The 25,539-nt window shown below is 43.2% G+C and overlaps 1 non-coding gene and 1 pseudogene across 1 annotated transcript; both read left to right on the top strand.

Moving 5' to 3' along the window:
- Positions 1–237: 237 nt before the first annotated feature.
- LOC109554091 (pregnancy-associated glycoprotein 1-like) lies at positions 238–9,956 on the top strand (annotated as a pseudogene).
- Positions 3,667–3,739, top strand: TRNAC-ACA (transfer RNA cysteine (anticodon ACA)). Its single transcript has one exon. It is a non-coding gene; the product is annotated as a tRNA-Cys (tRNA).
- Positions 9,957–25,539: the final 15,583 nt, after the last annotated feature.

Genomic DNA, 25,539 nt, shown 5'->3' with positions numbered 1-25,539 from the left:
TGCAATTGAAGTACTGCTCTGCCCTAAATCTTTGATGCAACCTGGCATCATAGGTGCCCCTGATGTCTGCCATCAGACCCACTACCTAAAGCCAGTTGTATGTCCCTGGGCTGTCCCTGAAGTCTTCACTTTGCCATTTGACAACTTATCCTCCTAGCAATCTTCTCGCCAATGAAGACAGCAATGCATTTCTCATGAAGTGGCTAGGAAGATGACATGAAACCAAGAATGTTGAGCATGGCCCTTAGTATCCATTTTTATGATGTTCTTAGCAGTTTTCTCTCCAAGTAGGCAAGGTTCTCCATCTTCTTAGATGTCCATGCAGATCAGTATGATTTTCCAGCCAAGCTTCAAGGAAGAGATTACAGTTCAATTCTCTGTATTCGAAAAAGCTTCAAAGTCCACTCACCAAGGACACTGATGAAGGTAAAGATTTTATCGAGACCTTTGTGTTTTTTTAAGAACTATTATTGACCTAAAGGGCTAAACTAGGGCATGTCAGAGCATATATATCTAGGGGCTCCCAATCACCACTACATGCTAAGAACCTGAACTTCCATGAGTCCTTGGAGCCAGGAAATAAGCATGAAGTGGCTTGTGTTCCTTGACCTGGTGGCCTTCTCAGATTGCAGGGTCATGTATGTATGGAGACTATAAGCCACATCATCTTCCTTTCTGTGATTTTTCTTTTCCTCTGATTATTCTTCTACTCATCAGGTTTAGAGTGGAATGGAATATTTCCCTGACAATCTTAAAGTTCAACCCTTAAATATCGATAAGTACCTTGCTCTAGGAACTGTGGAACCCAAGGTTCTTGGTGTAGATTTGCATAGTTGCAAAACTCTGGGGTCCAGTCATGTCATGACCTATTGAAATTGGAACTCCTTGCAATTGTTCAGTGCACAGTCAATGCAGATGTAGGTGTGGTCCTGCAGAATAGCACTTTTCTAGGTTTTATTTAGCATGTTCTTTGTTCCCTCTCTATTCCAGTGTGTATATGTCTATGTCTACATCTCAGTATCACTATCATTTATCTCTCCATCCCTTTGGAAGTCTCTGTGAGTGTATTTCTCTCTGTGGTGTTTTCTTTTAACTTTTCTTTTAATTTTCTACATTTCCTGAACTTGTTCCCTATCTCCTGGATTCTTCTTTTAACTCTCTCTTCTCTTTCAACTTGGAGAAAGATTGGCAGATCTACTTATACACTGTTTTATATCTGAGCAAGCAGTGTGACCACAGCCAATTCACAAACCTCTTGCATTTCAAATTCCTCCCTTGTAAAAGAGGATAGGAATCCCCCTTGTAGCTCCTTCCCTGAGCTTCTATGAGAAGGATACAGTGTGGTGGCAACAGCAATGCTAGTGGCTGTCATTGTTGAGACTTCCTATTTATCAGGCACCTTATATCCATGACTTTACTTATCCCCAAGATATCCTATTTGGAGGGTTTGAATCATTACATTCCACCATTTTATCGAAGGGGAGACTGAGACCCCGCATGGTCATATGGCTTACCCAACATTACAGAACAGAATCTTTATTCAAACTTACGTCTTTGCCATGGAATATGCATAAAATTCTTATAATAAAGTGACTCATAAAAATGATTGGAAAGTACACAGTGCCATAACAATGACAGTTATACCTTAACACTGACATCTAATTGTAGCATCTTCTTTGTTTCTTTGTCAAACGTTCGGTGAAAGAATACCTCTAAGGTATTCACCCCCTGAGGAACATCATGGATGTGAATGTTTTTGGAGGATGGTGCTCCACAGAGCCCCCTGGTGCTCTAGCCTAGCACTGGGGCTCATCTGGAGATGCCACGTGAGATATTGGGGCTGGGGCTCCTGCAGGAGGCAGAAACACTGGGTAAAAGGGGCCCCACACAGAGGAGAAGGCACTCTCATCCTCAACTGTTGGTCTTGGTAACTGGGCCCATAAATTACTAGGTGGCAGGTAAACATCCATTTCTGTGTCAAAGACATGTCATTAGTTTGAGGGAGATTGTTCCTTCTGAGCAGAAGGCAATGACCACCAACTGCAGTACTCTTGCCTGGAATAACCCAAGGACAGAAAGGCCTGGTAGGCTGCAGCCCATGGGGTCGCTAAGAGTCGGACACGACTGAGTGACTTCACTTTCACTTTTCATTTTCCTGAATTGGAGAAGGAAATGGCAACCCACTCAAGTGTTCTTGCCTGGAGAATTCCAGGGATGGTGGAGCGTGGTGGGTTGCTGTCTATGGGGTTGCACAGAATCGGATATGACTGAAGTGACTTAGCAGCAGCAGCAGCTCCTTCCGAACTAAGGGAGTCAACTAGTTACAGATGAAGAATGAACCATCTCTGATCAGAAAGTAGAACCAACTGCAAAGCAATTGTGAATCCCTAGGCAGAGTAATTCAGTTTCCACAGATGCAAGAACCTCAGCAGGAAAAAGTTGCTGAACCCATATTCTGTGTAAGGCCATAAGAATCTAACACAGTGCTTACTGTTTTTAGATCAGAAAAAGGGCTTATTTGTCTTCAAGAATGCCATGTCAGCCTGAGAGATAGGCAAAGAATAAATACATGTCAAGTGAAAGGGTCACTTGTGTGGTGTTGATTGAATGTGGTCTGAGTTTAGAGTTAGTGCCTGGGGTTGATCAAGAAGGATCTCCTGGAGAAGGAGGTGCTAAGGCTGCATTTGAAGAGACTACAAAATTTCTCAAATGAAGGCACCAGGACTTCCCTGGGTGTCCAACGTTTCTGGAGGTCCAGTGGTTATGCCTCTGGGCTTCCAATGCAAGAGGTGCCATTTCAACACCTGGTCATAGAATCAATATCCTGCATACAATGTAGCACAGAAACAAAAAAATCAAATGCAAGCACCTCTGTGATCAAAGGCTGTGAGCTTCACAGTGGTTGGAAAGTGATCTCAAGTGATATACGACACCAGAGGGAGGCATCAGTGTGGGAATAGAGGGTAGCCAGTTCTGACTAATCCACTCCCTCCTTCTCCCTGTAGATGCAATATAAGGGTAACATCACCATTGGAACACGCCCTCAGGAATTCCAGGTTATCTTTGACACAGGCTCATCTGACTTGTAGGTTCCCTCCCTCTTTTGTCCCAGTCCAGCCTGTTGTAAGTACAGACACCCCCTACCTGAACCATCCTTTACTTGCCCTGCCGCCCTGTTTCCACTCTTGGCACCTGATTACACTCATCTCTTATGTCTGCAATTACACAAGTTAGGTTCAGACATTACAAGTCTTCCACCTTCCAGCCTACCCAAAACACCTTCAGGATCGCCTATGGATCTGGGAGCATGAAGGGATTTCTTGCTTATGACACCATTCAGGTAACATGTAAAGAGAAGCTGAGTCAGGACTGGCTATGGAGTGACCTCTGCTTGCAAAACAGATGCAGGACCATCTGGCAAGACCCTTCCTAGCCTAACTCCCATAGACATTGGCCATCTTACTCACAGGATCCTGTCCCTGGGGAGGCAGTGCCCATGGTGACACATAAGCAAATGGCTTAGCTAACCCAGAGAGTGACTTAAGGTGTGGACTTGCAGCTCCTCTGACCATGAGCAGTTCAAGGTTCATTTTGCTGGGAGCAAGAAGAGCGGGGAAAAGCACCCACTTTTATATTCACAGACTTTTCCAGGCACTTTCCAGGACTTCCCTGGTGGCTCAGATGGTAAAGCGTCTGTCTACAATGCAGGAGACCCAGGTTCGATCCCTGGGTCAGGAAGATCCCCTGGAGAAGGAAATGGCAATCCACTCCAGTACTATTGCCTGGAAAATCCCATGGACAGAGGAGACTGGTAGACTACAGTCCATGGGGTCACAAAAAGTTGGACACGACTGAGTGACTTCACTTTCACTTTCACTTTATATTCACAGACTGTTCCAGGCACTTTCAGGTAATAATTGGTTTAATCCTGCAACAGCCCCACACAGCAGATGGTTAGCTCATGAGACATATGATGAAACTGAGGTGCAGACAGCAAGGGCCTTGCTGAAGTCACACATGTTGTAAATGGTGGAGCTGGGTTGGCTTTTCAGGACTGAGGTTGCTGTAGGGTGTTTGCTGCTGCTGCTGCTAAGTTGCTTCAGTCGTGTCCGACTCTGTGCGACCCCATAGACGGCAGCCCACCAGGCTCCTCTGTCCCTGGGATTCTACAGGCAAGAATACTGGAGTGGGTTGCCATTTCCTTCTCCAATGCATGAAAGTGAAAAGTGAAAGTGAAGTCGCTCAGTCATGCCCGACTCTTAGGGACCCCATGGACTGGAGCCCACCAGGCTACTCTGTCCATGGGATTTTCCAGGCAAGAATACTGGAGTGGGGTGTCATTGGGGATAGGATAAAACTGACCTGGGGACCCTGGGGGCAGTCAAGAGCTTCAGGTATCTGGAGTGGGAAACTGGAGGCCAGAGATATCAAGGGGCCTGATAAATGAGTTCTCATTCTAGGGTGCCTTTGAGAATCTCATAAAATGTATGGCCTGCCTCCCCAAAGTACTTGAGTAGTTCCCCTCTCTCTCTTTGTCTCCCATACGCACTCACACAAATACACACATATCCCCAAAAGGAAATTTCCCAGGCAGTAGTTTCATAGATCCCTGCAAGCAAGACTGTGTTTTTGGCTTCTGTCTTCCTGGACAGATGCAGAATCCACAGTACCTTACAGAGAATTCAGACCATTCCTGGCATTAGGTCATAGTGATGCCAGAGAAGGCTACCTTGCTCTCGACTCATTTTGTCCACAAGGGGGCACCAATGGGTCCTGGCCTGACTTGGTTGCCCCACCTGGACAGAAGCCACAAGGCCAATCTAACTCACTCAGGTGGTATTTTTCAGAGGGGCAGATGTTTTAAAATTCACAGCCTCTCACAAATGGAACCCAAATTCCCCTCCCAGCTTGGTCTAACCGTCTGAGGTCCACCAAAGACAGAGCCCAGCCTCACTTCTTCTCTGAGGATTTAATGGCAATGCACCCCAGCCCAGTCCTAGCCCCACTTCACATATCTGTAAGTGGGAACACTTCTCTCCCACAGATTGGGGACCTTGTAAGTACTAACCAGCTGTTCGGTCTAAGCGTTGTGGAATATGGATATGAGGATGCACCTTTTGCTGGCATCTTGGGCTTGAACTACCCCAACATATCCGTCTTTGGAGCTATCCCCATCTTTGACAACCTGAAGAATCAAGGTGCCATTTCTGAGCCTGTTTTTGAATTCTACTTGAGCAAGTAAGTCTGAAATGGACAATCTCTTTCTCCAAATTAGCTGTAAGATGCTTTCAGGTACATGAAAATTATAGAACACTTGATAAAGAAGAATCCTGAGAGATAATCTAACCCAGGATAAATGTAGCCCCAGGGCTGTACCTGGCTTCACCACTGGCTTTTATAAATAACGTTTTATTGGAACACAACCCTGCTCCTGGACTCAAAACCAGTAACTTGGTCTAGGGGGTTGAGTGAGGAGGAAGACTAATGGAAGGCAACAGGAAACAAGTTGGAGGAAAAAGCAATATGATTTGTTATGAATTTGATCAGGAAAGAAGGAGAAGGATGGTGGATATCTTTCCTTCCTCATTAGCATTCCACTGGGAGCCTAGGACCAGGTACCCTATTAGCAGGAGCCAGTGAAAACTGAAAGTGTGGGACACAAAACAAACATGTGGGACCCCTTGTTCAAGAAATATTAGGCATTTCAAGACAGGGAGGGCACTGTTGGGATCCCTTCTGAGCCCTTTGAACAGTAGAGGTCACAGGCCAGTGGAGCCAACTCTGGGTTCCCTGAACCCATACCCTTAGAACTACCAGGCTTTGAGTTTCCTGAAAAAATGACAACCTGGACAAGGAGAAAGCCAATATGCTTCAGCACCACGTCCTCTGAATGTGTCTGACCACTCAGGTCGCAGGAGGTAGGGCATCTTCAGAAGATAGAGTGGGTGGAGCCCAGCCAGGTGACTTAGCTTCTAACCTCCTCTGTGCCACTCATTAGCCAGTAACCAACCTCAGTCTGGATCTCAATCGCTCCTAGACACTATTTCTGAATCTGTACATAGGGACCTTATTAGGGCCTTGATGGGTGGACCATCACAGCTCTCAGACAGTGCTGTTGTTACTGTCCTCCAAGGATCCACCCCTCTCTTCTCTATACACATGCAGGGCGAAAGGCAGTGTGGTGATGTTTGGTGGGGTGGATAAATCCTACTACCAGGGAGTGCTCAACTGGGTACCATTGATCCACGTGGGTGACAGGCGTGTACACATGGACCGGTAAGCCTCTCCCTCTGAGGGTCAGCCCAAGTGATGCTCCCGCTATTGTACATGGACACAGGCAGACACACACAATACATTCTCAGACACACAGTCACACAGACATATACACCACCCACAACAACACTGACACATAGACACATCGAAGCACACAAGCAGACACATATAAACATACACATATAAACATGCATAGCTAGTCAGAGACACACAAGCACTCACAGAGACACATACAAACAAACACACAAGCAGATAGATATGCAAACAACCCATGGGTTCATAATCCCCAGGCCTTCTGACCAGGGCTCTGACCAGGGTCCTAAAAGGGTGCAGAGAGGTCTTTGCAGCTGGGAGAGGATTGCACCCACTGCCCTGTGAGGCGTGGAGCATGGTTAGAGGACTCTACACTGTGGTGAACAGAGGATTAGGGAGAATTTCTCCATCCTGAACAGAGGTATAAAATGACCAGCTGTCCGAGGCTACCTGGGACCAAGGAAGGTCTCAGTACAGATAAATGCCAGTTTAAAAACAGGGAAAGTGCTGGAAATGGGGAGAACTGGTCTCCTAAGGGAACAACGACTGAGAAGTGTAGAGAGATTTGCTGAAATCTTAAGATGTGAAAGTAACTAATAAAAAAGATACCCCACGTTCATGGGCACACTGTGGGGCAGGGGCTATAACAGAGAATCAGGAAGGTAGGATCCAGGAGTGACCTGAGGACAAGAGGCATAATTGATAGGATTCTGTGTGATACCCTCAGACAAAAGCTGACCTGTCCTTTGGAGTTTCTGTGGGCTAGTCATGTATTTCCTGGCCAGGGTCTCAGCATCTGAGCTGGTTGTAGGAGCAGTGCTGGCAGACACCCTCTCCCAGAGGAGCCCCTCTCTCCCACCACTGTGAGAATCTGCTGCCCTCACAAATTTCCGTCTTCACTCTGTGATTGACCCTTTATTTGTTCCCCACCAGACACAGCTGTCTGGATGTTTCTCATTCATTATGTTCACAGTTTTCATTCACACACTAAACAGAGAAGTCTTGGGCATCCACTGTGTGCCAGGCACTTTAGGGAGGTAATGAGAATAAAACTTGCCAGCACATCTAAGAAGGCAGATGCACAGGAAATGAGACACACATATAGTGAACTGTGACTTTGGTACATGCTAGACATGAGGAAGGATCTACAGAGACTGTCAAGAAAGGAGACTGATAAACACCAGGAGAAAGACTTCCCTGAAACCATGACAATTAAGCTGGAATCTGGAAGATGAGAAGAAATTTGCTAGTCAAATGGGAGGGGGCTCCTCTAGGAAGGAAGACCAGCTTGTGTCAAGGTGCAAAAGAGCCTGGTGTAATCAAGTACTGCATTCAAGAATGTCAAGGAAGATGCCCTGTCGGGGGCAAAGGAAAAGAGAGCAAGAGACAAAGAGCTGTTTAGAAGACAGTTGGGAAGGGGGCAGCTCTGGGGGGACTCAGAGTGACCTTGATGCCTGCTTTGTCACACTGTCTCTCAGCATCTCCATGAAAAGAAAGACTATTGCTTGTTCTGGCAGCTGTGAGGCCCTTGTGGATACCGGGGCATCACTGATCTTTGGCCCAAGAAGACTGGTCAGTAACATCCAGAAGCTCATCAGCGCCATGCCAGGGGGTTCCGAGGTGAAGGGTCATGCCCCAGGGTCACTCCCAGTCTCCGTACAAAAGAAGCATCTCCAGGGCCAAACTCTCTCCCTCTCTCTCTAACAGCACTACGTTTCATGTTTTGCAGTCAATACCCTGTCCTCTATTATCTTCACCATCATGTCATCAACTACCCAGTCCCAGCTCAAGCCTACATCATCAAGGTGAGGAGAGAACCCTGAGGGGTGGTTCTCAAATAGGAACTTGCAGGAATCCTTGGGCTGCCGCTGGGAGGAGGGCGCCCTCTGCAGGCTATCTCTCACTATTGCAGACGCTGCTGAGCGGCGGGGGCGAGGGGGGCGGGGTGGCCAGATGAACCAATTGAGAGTAAAAGGCCATCTGGGACATTGATCATCCTGAAATAAATGTGGAGACACCATGCCATGCTGGCATGGTGGAAGTCACAAGGAGAAGGAAACACTCAGGTCCTCAGTGTTCAAAGAGCTTTACTTCAGTCTGAACCTTCGGACGGATGAACATGGAAAGTCAGCTCTAGCAGTCCCTGAAATAAGTCATGTGACAAGAAGAATGGCTGGGGACAGTCCCAGTTTGCTGTCCCACCATAGGGATTAACAGTCTCCCTTCCCTTCTTGCAGTTTTGCTGGTTTGGATGATAAATTACATGGTCACCCTAGTTCTCGGATGCATCTTCCCCTAGCTAGGGCCGGGTGCCCCCTTTGTGAGTTGGAATACCTGACCCCTCTGTGCGGAGGCGGGATGCTAATGTGAATAAAGGGTGCACAGTGAATGCTCAGCCCAAGCACAGGGTGGAGGCTTCATGTCAGCTCCCTAGGGGAGTTCACAGCTGGCTGATGGGCTCAAAGAAGACTTTGAGGAAGGGAGGGAATTTCAGGAATTCTAAAACTGTAAACTCATGGAGCCATATGGAGAGTTGCTTGATTCTAGGCAAAACTGCACTGGATTCCATGCAAATGGCATCCCAAGGTGCTTTGCATTGGGGTCCTGGGGACTTACTCGGGGTGATGAGGGCTATGGACTCACCGGTGGGGATGGGGAACCAGAGTACGTTACCCAACCAACCCTGGAGTGGCCAAAGAGGGTGAATGCGGGCTGAAGGAGGCTTCCCAGAATTCCTAAGTCTTCAAGAACGTGTTGTGGGCACTGCTCTATTTAAGATGGATAACCAACAATGAGTTACTGTGTATCACGGGGAACTCCACTGAATTATATGACAACCTGGATGGGCGGTTTATTTTGGGGACCAGGATACATGGATACATATGGTTGAGTCCATTTACTGTCCACCTGAAACTCAGAATATTGTTAATCAGCTATATTCCAATACAAAATACAGTTTATTAATAATGTATGGATTGTGGGGATGCAGGAGAACCAGCATTCTCTGCAGAGAAAACAAGGAGCAGGAGTCAGAAGGAAAGAAACAGGGAGAGAGGAGAACTATGGATATTCTTTTTCTTTTCTAAAATTTTTATTGAAGTGTGGCTAATCTTCAGTGTTGCGTTAAGTTCTGCTGCACAGCAATGTGACTCAGTTATACACATACAGAAATATATATTCTTTTTCTTATTATTTTTCATGTGGTTTATGACTGGGTAGTTAATATATTTCCTTATGCTCTACAGTAGGACTTTGTTGTTTATCATTCCTCTGTATCCCCAACTCCCTGTCCTCCCCTCCCCCACACCCTTCCTCATGTAAACTTCATGTCTTGGCCCTTTTTGGTTGTGGATGAATTCTCATATCCCCTGCTACTGAGAAAATCCCTTGATACTTACCAAAAGAGGGAAATAAAACAAATAATTGTGCTGGGTCTGGATACTGGGGGGAGTCGCATGTAAGGGCTCAGGATGACTGATGTGTGTCTCTGACTCCCCCAGGATTCTAGAGGCTACTGATATACCACCTTTCAAGAGAACACAGTGAGGACATCTAGAGAGACCTGGATCCTGGGTGACGTCTTCCTGAGGCTGTATTTCTCAGTCTTGGATTGAGGAAATGACAGGATTGCCCTGGCACAGGCAGTGTAAATGCTTGGAGTGTTTTCAGGAATCAGTAAGGCCGCTCCGAGCAAACACTAAATCACACTTAGGGTACTCCTGCCCAGGATGCTGCTGAACTGTATTTGATGTTCTGCACATCCTACTACAATAAACAGTAAAGGGTTTCACATGTAATGGTGCTGAAACAAACGGGTGCCACTGTTTGTGTTTGGGAGGTGTACAATGATCAGGAAGGATCTACAACAAAGTCTGAATCACAGTTGAGAGGAGCCCACCTCCACATGGCTTCAAGGAAAGGAGAGACTCATTGAAATGATTCTGAGAATCCAGGACACAAGACTCAAAGCAAATACAAAGATCTCAATGACTGGACCCAAGAAATCAGAAGTCATCAGTTCTCTATTTCACACCCTCACTCTTTCATTCCCTCTTGTTTGATGGTCTTAGCCTGACAACTTTCTTCCTTAAGGCTTCTACACCTAGTGAGGGAGTCCAAGATACCTGCCCTAGCGTTTTATATCTTGAAGGCATCTCCAATAAGGAAAGAAAAGTTTGAAGACATCAGAGTTCAAGGGTGTTCTCTGAATGACCCACCTCAGATCACAGGTACAGTCCTAGATCAGCCATGCTGGCAGGGGCATGGGGTCCTATGATTGGCTTTACATGGTCTTGTGGCCCTGACCCAGAAGCAAACATGATTGCCAATTTCCTCCAGAACTACATGACTGAAGCTGGGGAGAGGCAGCCCCAAAGAAAGAGACTGGGAGATAGTCCTGGCCACGGAAGAGTTTGTGATAACCCATCAACTCCACCACCTCCTCACTCAGAGGAATTATAATGGGTAATGAAATAGACTCTCTTCATCCCATCTCAGATGAACTTTTCACTGGGCTTCTCCTCCAGGAGAGTTTGGGTGAGGTACTTCACGAAGAGCTAGTTCCCTTTTGCCCCACACCCAGTCAACAGGTCTCTACCACATATGCCTGCTCTGTCCTTTCCAGTCCTACTTGGTAAGTGATGGCCCCAGTGGATCCCTGAGCCATCCTCCTCCTCCAAGGCACACAACCCCTTCCTTGGCCTCCAATGCTGCTGGGGAGAATGCAACGCATGTATCAGGAGACCCAGGGTACACAGAGACTTCAGCCTTTCTGAGCTTCTCCATAGGTGGGGCTACAAACTGTTTGCTTGGACCTGCCATGGTTAGGCACTTTTGCAGTGGAAGCATCCGTTCTTTCCACCTGGAGGCCCTCAGTAGATGCCTCAGCTGAGACAGCAGGGGTCAGAAGTTGATTTCCTTTCAGATTGACTGGTTTGATCTCCTTGTGGTATAAGGAACTCTCAAGAATCTTCTCAAGCACCACAGTTCAAAAGCTCAATTCTTTGGTGTTCACTGTTTCTTATGGTCCAGATATCACATCTGTACCTTATTACTAGAAAAACCATAGCTTTGACACTACAGACTTCTATAGCAAAGTGAGTCTCTGCTTTTTAATACACTGTGCAGGTTTTTCATAGCCTTTCTTCCTTCCAAGGAGCAAGTGTGTTTTAATTTTTTGGCTGCACTCAAGGTCCATATTGATTTTGGAGCCCAAGGAAATAAAATCTGCCCACTCTTTCCACTTTTCCCTCATCTATATGCCATGAAGTGGTGGTACTGGATGCCATGAATGTTGAGTACCTTTTTGTGAATGGTTTTTTGAATGTTGAGTTTAAACTAGTTTTTTCATCTCCTCTCCTCACTGAGAGGCTCTTTAGTTCTTCTTTGCTTTCTATTATTAGGGTAGTGTCATCTTCATATCTGTGGATGTTGATACTTCTCCCAGCAATCTTGATTCCAGCTTCTGATTTATCCAGAGCGCATATTGAATGATGTATCCTACATATAAGTTACATAACCAGACAATGTATACCTTGTCATGCTCCTTTCCCAACTTTAAATCTTTCAGTTATTCCGTGTCTGATTCTAACTGCTGCCTTTTGACCTACATACAGACTTGTTAGGAGAAAGAGAAGGTGATCTGGTACTCCCATTTCCTTAAGAATTTTCCACAGTTTGTTGTAGTCCACACAGTGAAAAGATTTAGCATAGTCAGTGAAGCAGATGGAAATGCTTTTCTGGGATTCCCTTGCTTTCTCTATGATCCAATGGATGTTGGCAATTTGATCTCTGGTTATTCAAACCAGTTTGTATATCTAAAAGTTCTCAGTTCATGTACTGTTGAAACTTAGCTTGAAGGATATTGAGTATGACCTTGCTAGCAAGTGAGATGAGCACAATGGCAGGATAGGTTGAACATTCTTTGGCATTGCCTTTCTTTTGCATTGGAAAGAAAAATGAATTTTCCAGCACTGTGGCCACTGATGAGTTTTCCAAATTTGCTGACATTGAATGCAGCACATTTGCAATCTCATTCTTTAGGAATTTAAAACAACTCATTTGGAATTCCATCACCTTCCCTAGTTTTTCTTGTAGTGATGCTTCCTAAAGCCCACTTGACTACATACTCCAGTATATCTGGCTTTATGTGAGTGACCCCAGCATTATCCCTATCCTGGTCATTATGACCATTTTTGTATAGTTCTTCTGTGCATTCTTGCCACCTCTTCTTAATCTCATCTGCTTCTGTTAGATCTTTAACTTTTATGTCCTTTATTGTGCCAATCTTTCCACGAAGTGTCCCTCTGGTATTTCCACTTTTTTTGAAAAGATATATACTCTTTACAAGTCTATTGTTTTCCTATAAATCTTGCACTATTCACTTATGAAAACTTTCTTATCACTCCTTGCTATTGTCTAGAAGTCTGCATTCCATATGGTATATCTTTCCCTTTCTCTTCTTATTTTCTCAGCTGTTTTTAAGGCCTCCTCAGGCAACCACTTTGCCTTCTCACATTTGTTTTTCTTGAGGATGGTTTTGGTGACCACCTCCCATACAATGTTGCAAACCTCCATCCATAGTTCTTCAGGCTAACAAACCTAATCCCTTGAATCTATTTTTCATCTCCACTGTATAATCATAAGGGATTTGACTTAGGTCATAGCTGAATGTTCTAGTGGTTTTCCTTACTTTCTTTAATTTAAGCCTGAATATTGCTTGCTTCTGCCTAACCATTGGTGTCAGATCACCATCCACCACTCCCAGTGGGTGTGGAGCAAAAACAATTTGAGGACTGTTACCCTGGGTTTGTGCTTGGCTTTTCACATGCTTAGCTGTGTGAGCTTGATCAAGTATCTTAACCTCAGTTTTCTCATCTGGAAAATGGGCACCGTGGTGATTATTTCACCTTCTAGATTGCATGTGTGCCTGCAAAGAGCAAGTGGCCCTGAGAGGGCTTTCTGAGTTCCTGAGTCTGGAACAAATATGAATTATTCCACCACCTGTAAGAAGGAAAACTTTTTAGAGGTTATGGCTGCCATCCCCAAGGCTAAATAATGATTCAAGCCAAATGACATCTATCTCTGAACCCTGACCAGAACCTGACTGAGCCGATGCTTCTGTTTTCTGGGCTCCCACAGGAGCTAATGATTACTGGCTCAGAATACTCCCTTCCTCAGCCTTACCAGTCATGCTTTCCTTTTCAACTACTTCTCCCCTTAAATCACACTGCAAGGAGAGTCATAAAGTCAGTTTCCCACATCTCCAGCATAGCAACAAGTAGCTGTTATGGCTACTTGTCATAGCAACAACTATGGCAACCTGTACAGTCCAATCTCAGCCTGTTAAATGAATCTTTCCCCATTTGCCCCCTCATGTTTAAATTACCTATAGTTGCCTTAGTATCCTTCCTATGCTTGCTGTTTAATGTCAAAATATGTGTGGACCTCATCTTGTTTTCTTTCCCAAGCATAATTCCAACCATGCAATTAAGTAACCAAACATTTAGTCATCTAACTACCCACAGGAATTGACAAAAGCAAACCACCCATCATGCATTTTTGCTTGCCCCAAAACACCACTGAAGTGATCTCCTGAAACAATGTGATACATTGTTTCATTGGCATGTGATACATTGGCATGTACACTCCAGAAGGGACACTTTTTTCTGAATTTTTTTTCCATCTAGTGCAGAATGTCAATCATAAGCCTGGCCCTCCAGCAGCTGGTCACCTAATTTTTGCAGACTCAGCCCACTCCATATCCCTTCCACATCTCTCAGTAAAATCTAGAGAACAGATTCAGTCAAAGTTCTCACTCCTGCAGAAAACAGATTTTTTTTTTAGTTTGTTTTTTTTAGAAAACAATATTTGGTAACACATTCAAAATCATGTGCTCCTTGCCTTGGATTCAAGGACCTGCACCAGAGGATGGGAAGCCTCCCCTTCCACCTAAATCTTTCAGCACTCCCACCAGGGCCACAGGCTTGACTGGACCCCAAAGACTTCTGCCTGCTCCCTGATGTCCTCTGTACATCAGTTAAGTTCAGTCTCCCAGTCATGTCCAACTCTTTGCTATATCATGGAGTGCCGCATGCTAGGTTGCTTGCTCAAACTCATCTTCATCATGTTGGTGATGCCACCCAACAATCTCATCTTCTGTCTTCCCCTTTGCCTTCTGCCTTTAATCTTTCCCTGCATCAGGGTCTTTTCTAATAAGTCAGTTCTTCCCATCAGGTGGGCAAAGTATTAGAGGTTCAGCTTCAGCATCGGTCCTTCCAATGAATATTCAGGACTTATTTCCTTTAGCATGGACTGGTTGGATCTCCTTGCAGTCCAAGAGACTCTCAAGAGTCTTGTCCAACACCACAATTTAAAAGTATCAATTCTTTGGTACTCAGCTTTCTTTATGGTCCAACTCTCACATACACTCATGATTCCTCCATTTTAGTTGACATAAAGGAGTAAAGGACACATTTATCCTCCTGTCTCAAATAACTCCAAAGTAGAAAAGACAAATGAAAGAGCATTGTATTACATCAAACATCTGGCAGCAGAGAATGCATTTCTGAGGCAGGGAGCAAGCAAGGAGAGTTCTACAATTGCCCCAACTCTAGAAATACTTTCCAACACATACAACACATACCCAGGCAGAGACAAACAGTCTCCCCAAGAAGACAGATTTATGACTCTATATAGACAGAGTTCATAGGAGAGAGTGACATACAGAGAACTGTAGGAAGGTACAGGTGATACCCTTCCAGTTTTCAGCAGAGAGTTTATAGTACTGATCTGAATTATAGGGAACAATCCTTGAGTCTGAAATTGCACCAAGTCTAATTGTGTCCCCACTCACCAGCGTGGAAATTACTCATTTTTTAATATAAATTCATTTATTTTAATTGGAGGCTAATTGTTTTACAATATTATATTGGTTTTGCCATACATGGACATGAATCTGCATGGGTGTACATGTGTTCCCCATCCTGAATCCCCCTCCCACGTCCCTCCCCATCCCATCCCTCTGGGTCATCACAGTGCACCAGCCCCGAGAATCCTGTATCATGCATCAAACCTGGACTGGCGATTCATTTCACGTATGATAATATACATGTTTCAATGCCATTCTCCCAAATCATCCCACCCTCGCCCTCTCCCACAGAGTCCAGAAGACTGTTCTATACATCTCTGTCTCTTTTGCTGTCTCATACACAGGGTTATTGTTACCATCTTTCTAAATTCCATATATATGCAATAGTATACTGTATTGGTGTTTTTCTTTCCGGCTGACTTCACTCTGTATAATAGGCTCCAGTTTCATCCACCTCATTAGAACTGATTCAAATGTATTCTTTTTAATGGCTGAGTAATATTCCATTGTGTATATGTACCACAACGTTCTTATCTATTCGTCTGCTGATGGACATCTAGGTTGCTTCCATGTCCTGGCTTTTATAAACAGTGCTGAGATTAACATTGGGATACACGTGTCTCTTTCAATTCTGGTTTCCTTGGTGTGTATACCCAGCAGTGGGATTGCTGGGGCGTATGGCAGTTCAATTCCCAGTTTTTTAAGGAATCTCCACACTGTTCTCCATAGTGGCTGTACTAGTTTGCATTACCACCAACAGTGTAAGAAGGTTCCCTTTTCTCCATAACCTCTCCAGCACTTACTCCTTGTAGACTTTTGGAAAGCAGCCAAAACTATAGTTGAATAGTAGTGGTGAGAGTGAGCACCCTTGTCTTCTTCCTGACTTTAGAGGAAATGCTTTCAATTTTTCACCATTGAGGATAATGTTTGCTGTGGGTTTGCCATATATAGCTTTTATTATGTTGAGGTATGTTCCTTCTAGTCCTGCATTCTGGAGGGTTTTATCATAAACGGATGTTGAATTTTTTCAAAGGCTTTCTCTGCATCTATTGAGATAATCATATGGCTTTTATTTTTCAATTTTTTAATGTGGTGTATTATGTTGATTGATTTGCGGATATTGAAGAATACTTGCATACCTGGGATAAAGCCCACTTGGTCATGGTGTATGATCTTCTTAATGTGTTGTTGGATTCTGATTGCTAGAATTTTGTTAAGGATTTTTGCATCTATGTTCATCAGTGATATTGGCCTGTAGTTTTCTTTTTTTGTGGTATCTTTGTCCGGTTTTGGTATTAGGGTGATGGTGGCCTCATAGAATGAGTTTGGCAGTTTGTCTTCCTCTGCAATTTTCTGGAAGAGTTTGAGTAGGATAGGTGGTAGCTCTTCTCTAAATTTTTGGTAGAATTTAGCTGTGAAGCCATCTGGTCCTGGGCTTTTGTTTGCTGGAAGATTTCTGATTACAGTTTCAATTTCCGTGCTTGTGATGGGTCTGTTAAGATTTTCTGTTTCTTCCTGGTTCAGTTTCGGAAAGTTTATTTTTCTAAGAATTTGTCAATTTCTTCCAAGTTGTCCATTTTATTGGCATATAATTGCTGATAGTAGTCTCTTATGATCCTTTGTATTTCTGTGTTGTCTGTTGTGGTCTCTCCATTTGCATTTCTAATTTTATTGATTTGATTTTTCTCCCTTTGTTTCTTGATGAGTCTGGCTAATGGTTTGACAATTTTATTTATCCTTTCAAAGAACCAGCTTTTGGCTTTGTTGATTTTTGCTATGGTCTCTTTTGTTTCTTTTGCATTTATTTCTGCCCGCATTTTGAAGATTTCTTTCCTTCTACTAACCCTGGGGTTCTTCATTTCTTCCTTTTCTAGTTGCTTTAGGTGTAGAGTTAGGTTATTTATGTGACTTTTTTCTTGTTTCTTGAGGTATGCCTGTATTGCTATGAACCTTCCCCTTAGCACTGCTTTTACAGTGTCCCACAGGTTTTGGATTGTTGTGTTTTCATTTTCATTTGTTTCTATGCATATTTTGATTTCTTTTCTGATGTCTTCTGTGATTTGTTGGTTATTCAGCAGTGTGTTGTTCAGCCTCCATATGTTGGAATTTTTAATAATTTTCCTCCTGTAATTGAGATCTAATTTTATCTGCCTTGTGGTCAGAAAAGATGCTTGGAAGGATTTCAATATTTTTGAAATTACCAAGGCTAGATTTATGGCCCAGGATGTGATTTATCCTGGAGAAGGTTCCGTGTGCGCTTAAGAAAAAGGTGAAATTCATTGTTTTGGGGTGAAATGTCCTATAGATATCAATTAGGTCTAACAGGTCTATTGTATCATTTAAAGTTTGTGTTTCCTGGGTAATTTTCTGTTTAGTTGATCTATCCATAGGTGTGAGTGGGGTATTAAAGTCTCCCACTATTATTCTGTTATTGTTAATTTCCACTTTCATACTTGTTAGCATTTGTCTTTCATATTGCAGTGCTCCCATGTTGGGTGCCTTTATATTTATAACTGTTATATCTTCTTCTTGGATTGATATTTAGATCATTATGTAGTGTCCTTCTTTGTCTCTTTTCAAATCCTTTGCTTTAAAGTCTATTTTATCTGATATGAGTATTGCTACTCCTGCTTTCCTTTGGTCTCTATTTGAGTGGAATATCTTTTTCCAGTCCTTCACTTTCAGTCTGAATGTGTCTCTTGTTTCGAGGTGGGTCTCTTGTAGACAACACATTTTTTTTTAATCCATTCAGCCAGTCTTTGTCTTTTGTTTGGTGCACTCAACCCATTTACATTTAAGGTAATTATTGATAAGTATTATCCCATTGCCATTTACTTTATTGTCCTGAGTTCAAGTTTATACACTCTTTCTGTGTTTCCTGTTTAGAGAAAATCCTTTAACATTTTTTGGAGAGCTGGTTTGGTGGCACTGAATTCTCTCAGCTTTTGCTTTTCTGTAAAGTTTTTGATTTCTCTTTCATATTTGAATCAGATCCTTGCTTGGTACAGTAATCTGGGATGTAGGTGTTTTTCTTTCATCACTTTAAGTATCCCCTGCCATTCCCTCCTGGCATGAATAGTTTCTATTCAAAGATCAGCTGTTACCCTTATGGGAATGCCCTTGTGTGCTATTTGTTGTTTTTTCCTTGCTGCTTTTAATATTTGTTCTTTGTGTTTGATCTTTGTTTAATATGGTCTTTGATATTTGATTAATATGTGTCTTGGGGTGTTTCGCCTTGGATTTATCCTGTTTGGGACTCTCTGGGTTTCTTGGACTTGCCTGATTATTTCCTTCCCCAATTTAGGGAAGTTTTCAATTATTATCTCAAATATTTTCTCATGGTCTTTCTTTTTGTCTTCTTCTGGGACTCCTATGATTCGAATGTTGGGGTGTTTAACATTGTCCCAGAGGACTCTGAGATTGTCTTCATTTCTTTTAATTCATTTTTCTTTTTTCCTCTCTGTTTCATTGATTTCTAACATTCTATCTTCTACCTCACTTATCCTATCTTCTGCCTCTGTTATTCTATTCTTGGTTCCCTCCATAGTGTTTTTGACCTCATTTATTGCATTTTCATTATATATTGACTCTTTTTTATTTCTTCTAGGTCCTTGTTAAACCTTTCTTTCATCTTCTGAATACTTGTCTCCAGGTTATTTATCTGTAATTCCTTTTTGTTTTCAAGATTTTGGATCATTTTCACATTCATTATTTGGAATTCTTTATCAGGTAGATATCCTATCTCTTCCTCTTTTGTTTGGTTTGGTGGACATTTACCTTGTTCCTTTACCTGCTGGATATTTTTCTGCCTGTTCATCTTGTTATTGCTGTGTTTGGGATCACCTTTCTGTCTTCTGGCAGTTTGTGGAGTTCTCTTGATTGTGGAGTTTCCTCACTGTGGGTGGGGTTGGACAGGTGGCTTGTCAAGGTTTTCTGGTTAGGGAAGCTTGTGTCTGTGTTCTTGTGGGTAGAGCTGGATTTCTTCTCTCTGAAGTGCAATGAAGTGTCCAGTAATGAGTTATGAAATGTCAACGGGTTTGGAGTGACTTTGGGCAGCTTGTATGTTGAAGCTCAGGGCTATGTTCCTGTGTTGCTGGAGAATTTGCATGGTATGTCTTTCTCTGGAACTTGTTGGTCTTTGGGTGGTGCTTGGTTTCAGTGTAGGTAGGGAGGCATTTGATGAGCTCCTATCGATTAATGCTCCCTGGACTCAGTTCTCTGGTGATCTCAGGATTTGGACTTAAGCCTCCCGCCTCTGGTTTTCAGTCTTATTCTTACAGTAGCCTCAAGACTTCTCCATCTATAGAGCACCAATAATAAAACATCTAGGTTAAAGATGAAAAGTTTCTCCACAGTGAGGGACACCCAGAGAGGTTCACAGAGTTACATGGAGAAGAGAATAGGGAGAAGGGAGATAGAGGTGACCAGGAGTAGAAGAGGGGGACTCAAAAGAGGCGAGAGCAAGCTAGCCAGTAATCACTTCCTTATGTGCTCTTGAAAGTATGGATCCCTCAGAGTTGTTCACAGAGTTACACAGAGAAGAGAAGAGGGAGGAAATAGACAGGGGTGGCCAGGGGTATAAAGGGGGGAATCAAAAGGAGGGAAACAGATCCAGCCAGTAATCCATTCCCTAAGTGTTCTCCTCAGTCCAGAACACAAAAAGAGATTCAGCCCCTCCGCGCCCCGCCCCCCCGCGCTGGGGGCGGCCCGGCGGCAGCGCACGCTTCCTGCGGGCGCGGCGGCCGTGAGCTGCCGGGCGGAGCCGGGCCGCCGAGCCGGAGCCCCGACCTAGAGCGTGCCGGTTTTTTTTTAAAAAAAAAAAAAACCAAAAAGAGATTCACAGAGTTAGGTAGAGAAGACAAAGGGGATGGAAGAGACAGAGGCGACCTGGTAGAGAAAAAGGAGATCCAAAGGGGGAGAGAGCGAGCCAGAGATCTTGCTCCCAAGTAAAAATGGTTTCTGAAGATTGGGTTCTTAAAGGTACAAAATTGATAACAAATACCAAAAAGCAAAGATTACAAATCTAGAGTAGAGGTTGAATTCTCAAAAATATAATATTAAGGAAAAAAACAAAGTCACAAAAATTATATATATATATATATATATATATATATATATATATATATATCAGATCAGTTGCTCAGTCATGTCTGACTCTTTGTGACCCCATGTATCGCAGGCCTCCCTGTCCATCACCAACTCCCGGAGTTCACTCAGACTCACATCCATCGAGTCAGTGATGCCATCCAGCCATCTCATCCTCTCTCGTTCCCTTCTCCTCTTGCCCCCAATCCCTCACAGCATCAGAGTCTTTTCCAATAAATCAACTCTTCGCATGAGGTGGCCAAAGTACTGGAGTTTCAGCTTTAGCATCATTCCTTCCAAAGAAATCCCAGGGTGGATCTCCTTCAGAATGGACTGGTTGGATCTCCTTGCAGTCCAAGGGACTCTCAAGAGTCTTCTCCAACACCACAGTTCAAAAGCATCAATTCTTCAGCACTCAGCCTTCTTCACAGTCCAACTCTCACATCCGTACATGACCACAGGAAAAACCATAGCCTTGACTAGATGAACCTTTGTTGGCAAAGTAATGTCTCTGCTTTTGAATATGCTATCTAGGTTGGTCATAACTTTCCTTCCAAGGAGTAAGTGTCTTTTAATTTCATGGCTGCAGTCACCATCTGCAGTGATTTTGGAGCCCAGACAAATAAAGTCTGACACTGTTTCCATTGTTTCCCCATCTATTTCCCATGAAGTGATGGGACCAGATGCCATGATCTTCGTTTTCTGAATGTTGAGCTTTAAGCCAACTTTTTTACTCTCCTCTTTCATTTTCATCAAGAGGCTTTTAAGTTCCTCTTCACTTTCTGGCATAAGGGTGGTGTCATCTGCATATCTGAGGTTATTGATATTTCTCCTGGCAATCTGGATTCCAGCTTGTGTTTCTTCCAGCCCAGAGTTTCTCATGATGTACTCTGCATATAAGTTAAATAAACAGGGTGACAGTATACAGCCTTGATGTACTCCTTTTCCTATTTGGAACCAGTCTGTTCCATGTCCAGTTCTAACTGTTGCTTCCTGACCTGCATACAAATTTCTCAAGAGGCAGATCAGGTGGTTTGGTATTCTCATCTCTTTCAGAATTTTCCACAATTTATTGTGATCCACACAGTCAAAGGCTTTGGCATAGTCACGCTGTTTGAAAGGAAGCATAAATGCAGTCATAATATAGAGGTACTACTATTCTATTTTTAAAGGTGTGCTTAGTTGCTCAGCTGTGTCTGAATTTTCAACCTATGGGCTGCAGTATGCCAGGTTCCTCTTGCCATGGGGATTCTCCAGACCAGAATACTGGAGTGGGTTGCCATGCCCTATCCGGGTACTGCAAGATTAAAAATGTTTCTTTAATTGTGTTTGCTTTTTATGTATTATTTGTGTGAAAAGTATCATAAAGCTATTAAACTACAGTAATATAACCTGTTGTCTTAGTTGGCTACCTAAGTAACTTTGCTGGATTTATGAAGAAATTTGGATTTTTGAACACCCTTTTCAAATGTAACTTGTTCATATACAGGGGACTTACTGTTCTTCTAAGATCTGTGGGTCCAAAAGTAAACGCATCCCCTCCAGGTCCAAGGAAGTCACATTCTTGGTTGGGATTTTAGAGGAAACATGAGATCTCCATAATTCTAGCCATTTCAGTCTTTTCAAAAGACCTTGATCAGGACACACAAACATTAAAGTAGAAATACTCATTGTGTTTCTACCCACTTCTAGAATGTGTTGCTAAGTACTCAATACAGGATCTCGTAATGCTGGTGGACTAGATGGAGAAGTGATGTGAACAGAAATAAGGAAGGTGGGACAGGTAGGTCAGAATGTGAGGGAACAAAGACAAGGTATTTAGAAGCTGAAGAATTGAGAGAGATTTGGGACCTGAATTGGAAAAGCAGTTTTCAAACCAAACTCCTCTCGCCTCTATTGAGCAAGAGTCCACAATACCAGCACAGTGGGTCAGGACCAGTACCAGTCCTTGGTCTATTAGGAACAAGACCTCCACAGAAGTAGGTGAGCTGCAGACCAGTAAGTAAGGCTTCATCTGTATTATAGCTGCTCCCCATCACCCTCTCATCACCCCCAGAAGGGACAGTCTAGCTTGTTTTCCTGGAACTGTTTGTAGTTACATAACCTATGCTTAGTAGAAACCAAGATAGCTTAAATATTGATGATTATTTTCCTTTCTCAGTGCTCAGAATGGTGAGTTGGTGCCCCAGCAATCTATCACAGTGACAAATTAGATGTTGCCTATTAACATTTGGATACAGTCGGCCAGCTTAAAATTAAATATTAAAAAAACTAAGGTCATGGGATCCAGCCCCATCCTCCATGGCAAATAGAAGATGAAAAGGTGGAAGCAGTGACAGATTTCTTCATCTTAGCCTCTAAAACCACTGTGGATGATGACTGCAGCCATGAATTCAGAAGGCGTTGCTTCTTGGCAGGAAAGCTATAAGAAATATAAACAGTGTGTTGAGAAGCAGAAACATCATTCTGCCCAACAATCTGGCAGATGTTTGGCCTTTTCATTTGGATTTCTAAACTTTCTGTCCAGTCCCCATTGATCTTTGAAGTCACTCAGCTTTCTGGTCTTTCATGATTCCCAAGATTATTTTGTGCCTTTCTTTACCCAGTCCTGAAATCAGCCATCTATTTAAGATTGTCTGATGGGAAACGTATTCAGAAGCTAGATGTTAGACCTCAGAATAGTCACTGTTATCAAGTTGTCACTGCTTCTAGGCTTTACAGTAGTCAGAGGTGGAAGTACACATTTTCCTTAAAAATTAATATTAAAAGAAATATAATTAGTTTGTACAAACTTATGCTTTCAGTTCAAGATTTAAGACAGCAGGGTTTGAATTAAACTTTTATATATTACGTGTGAACCTCTTTTTCTAGCCACTGAAAGGCTTACTTCAAAACATTAGTTATAATTATTGTCTTGCTTTTACCTGTTAACATACATACGATTCTGTCACAATAACAGAAACAATATGAGGAACAATAAGCTGTTAAATTATTGCTCGCTGAAGCTGTAATGGCAGTGCAGAGGCATGGCGGAGAGGAACTACCCCATGTTCAAATCAGGGGCAGCAGCCGAGAGGAGCTACACTACTTCCAAGGTAAGGAGCAATGGCTGTGCTTTGCTGGAGCAGCTGCGAAGAAAGACCCCACATCCAAGGTAAGAGAAACCCAAGTAAGATGGTAGGCACTGAGATAGGGCATCAGAGGGCAGACAGACTGAAACCACAATCACAGACAACTAGCCAATCTGTCACACGGATCACAGCCTTGTCTCAATGGAACTAAGCCAATGGAACTAACTCAGTGGAACTAAGCCATGCCATGTGGGGCCACCCAAGACAGACAGGTCATGGTAGAGAGGTCTTACAGAATGTGGTCCACTGGAGAAGGGAATGGCAAACCACTTCAGTATTCTTGTCTTGAAAACCCCATGAACTATTGATAAGGCAAAAAGATTGGACACTGGAAGATGAACTCCCCAGGTTGGTAGGTACCCAATATGCTACTGGAGATCAGTGGAGAAATAACTCCAGAAAGAATGAAGGGATGGAGCCAAAGCAAAGACAACACCCAGTTCTGGATTGGACTGGTGATAGAAGCAAGATTCGATGTTATAGAGACCAATATTGCATAGGAACCTGGATTGTTAGGTCCATGCATCAAGGCAAATTCAATTCAGTTCAGTTCAGTCTCTCAGTCTGGTCTGTCTGACTCTACAAGCCCATGAATTGCAGCACGGCAGGCCTCCCTGTCCATCACCAACTCACAGACTTCACTCAAATTCACATCCATTGAGTCGGTGATGACATCCAGCCATCTCATCCTCTGTCGTCCCCTTCTCCTCCTGCCCTCAATCCCTCCCAGCATCAGAGTCTTTTCCAATGAGTCAACTCTTCGCTTGAGGTGGCCAAAGCACTGGAGTTTCAGCTTTAGCATCATTCCTTCCAAAGAAATCCCAGGGCGGATCTCCTTCAGAATGGACTGGTTGGATCTCCTTGCAGTCCAAAGGACTCTCAAGAGTCTTCTCCAACACCACAGTTCAAAAGCATCAATTCTTTGGTGCTCAGCTTTCTTCACAGTTCAACTCTCACATCCATACATGACCACTGGAAAAATCTTAGCCTTGAATAGACGGACCTTGAAAGTGGTCAAATAGGAGATGGCAAGAGTGAACATAGACATTCTAGGAATCAACGAACTAAGATGGACTGGAATGGGTGAATTTAAAATAGATGGCCATTATATCTACTACTGTGGGCAGGAATCTATTAGAAGAAATGGAGTAGACATCACAGTCAACAAAAGAATCTGAAATGCAGTACTTGGATGCAATCTCAAAAATGACAGTATGATCTCTGTTCATTTCCTAGGCAAACCATTCAGTATCATGGTAATTCAAATCTATGCCCCAGTCAGTAATGCTAAAGAAGCTGAAGTTGAACAGTTCTATGAAGACCTACAAGACATTCCAAAAAACACCCCCCAAAAGATGTCATTTTCATTATAGGGGACTGGAATGCCAAAGTAGGAGTCAAGAAACACAAGGAATAACACGTAAATTTGGCCTTGGAGTACAGAATGAAGCAGGGCAAAGGCTAATAGAGTTCTGTAAAGAAAATGCACTAGTAAACACCCTCTTCCAACAACACAAAAGAAGACTCTACACATGGACATCATCAGATGGTCGACAACAAAATCAGATTGATTATATTCTTTGCAGCCAAAGATGGAAAAGCTCTATACAGTCAGCAAAAACAAGACTGGGAGCTGACGGTGGGTCAGATCATGAACTCCTTGTTGCCAAATTCAGATTGAAATTGAAGAAAGTGGAGAAAAGCACTAGACCATTCACGTATGACCTAAATCAAATCCCTTAGGACTATACAGTGGAAGTGAGACATAGATTTAAGGGACTAGATGTAATAGACAGAGTGCCTGATGAACTATGGACGGAGGTTCATGACATTGTACAGTAGACAGGAATCAAGACTACCCCCAAGAAAAAGAAATGCAAAAAAGCCAAATGGCTGTCTGAGGAGGCCTCACAGACAGCTGTGAAAAGACGAGAAGCAAAAAGCAAAGGAGAAAAGCAAAGATATACCCATTTGAATGCAGATTTCCAAAGAATAGCAAGAAGAGATAAGAAAGCCTTCCTCAGAGATCAATGAAAAGAAATAGAGGAAAAAAATAGAATGGGAAAAACTACAGATCTCTTCAAGAAAATTAGAGATACCAAGGGAATATTCCATGCAAAGATGAGCTCAATAAATGACAGAAATGAT

This window comes from Bos indicus, chromosome 29 (genome assembly GCF_029378745.1).
Source record: "Bos indicus isolate NIAB-ARS_2022 breed Sahiwal x Tharparkar chromosome 29, NIAB-ARS_B.indTharparkar_mat_pri_1.0, whole genome shotgun sequence".
NCBI lineage: Eukaryota > Metazoa > Chordata > Mammalia > Artiodactyla > Bovidae > Bos > Bos indicus.
Note: the sequence above shows the minus strand (reverse complement) of the source record. Positions and strands in the feature narration are given on the sequence as shown.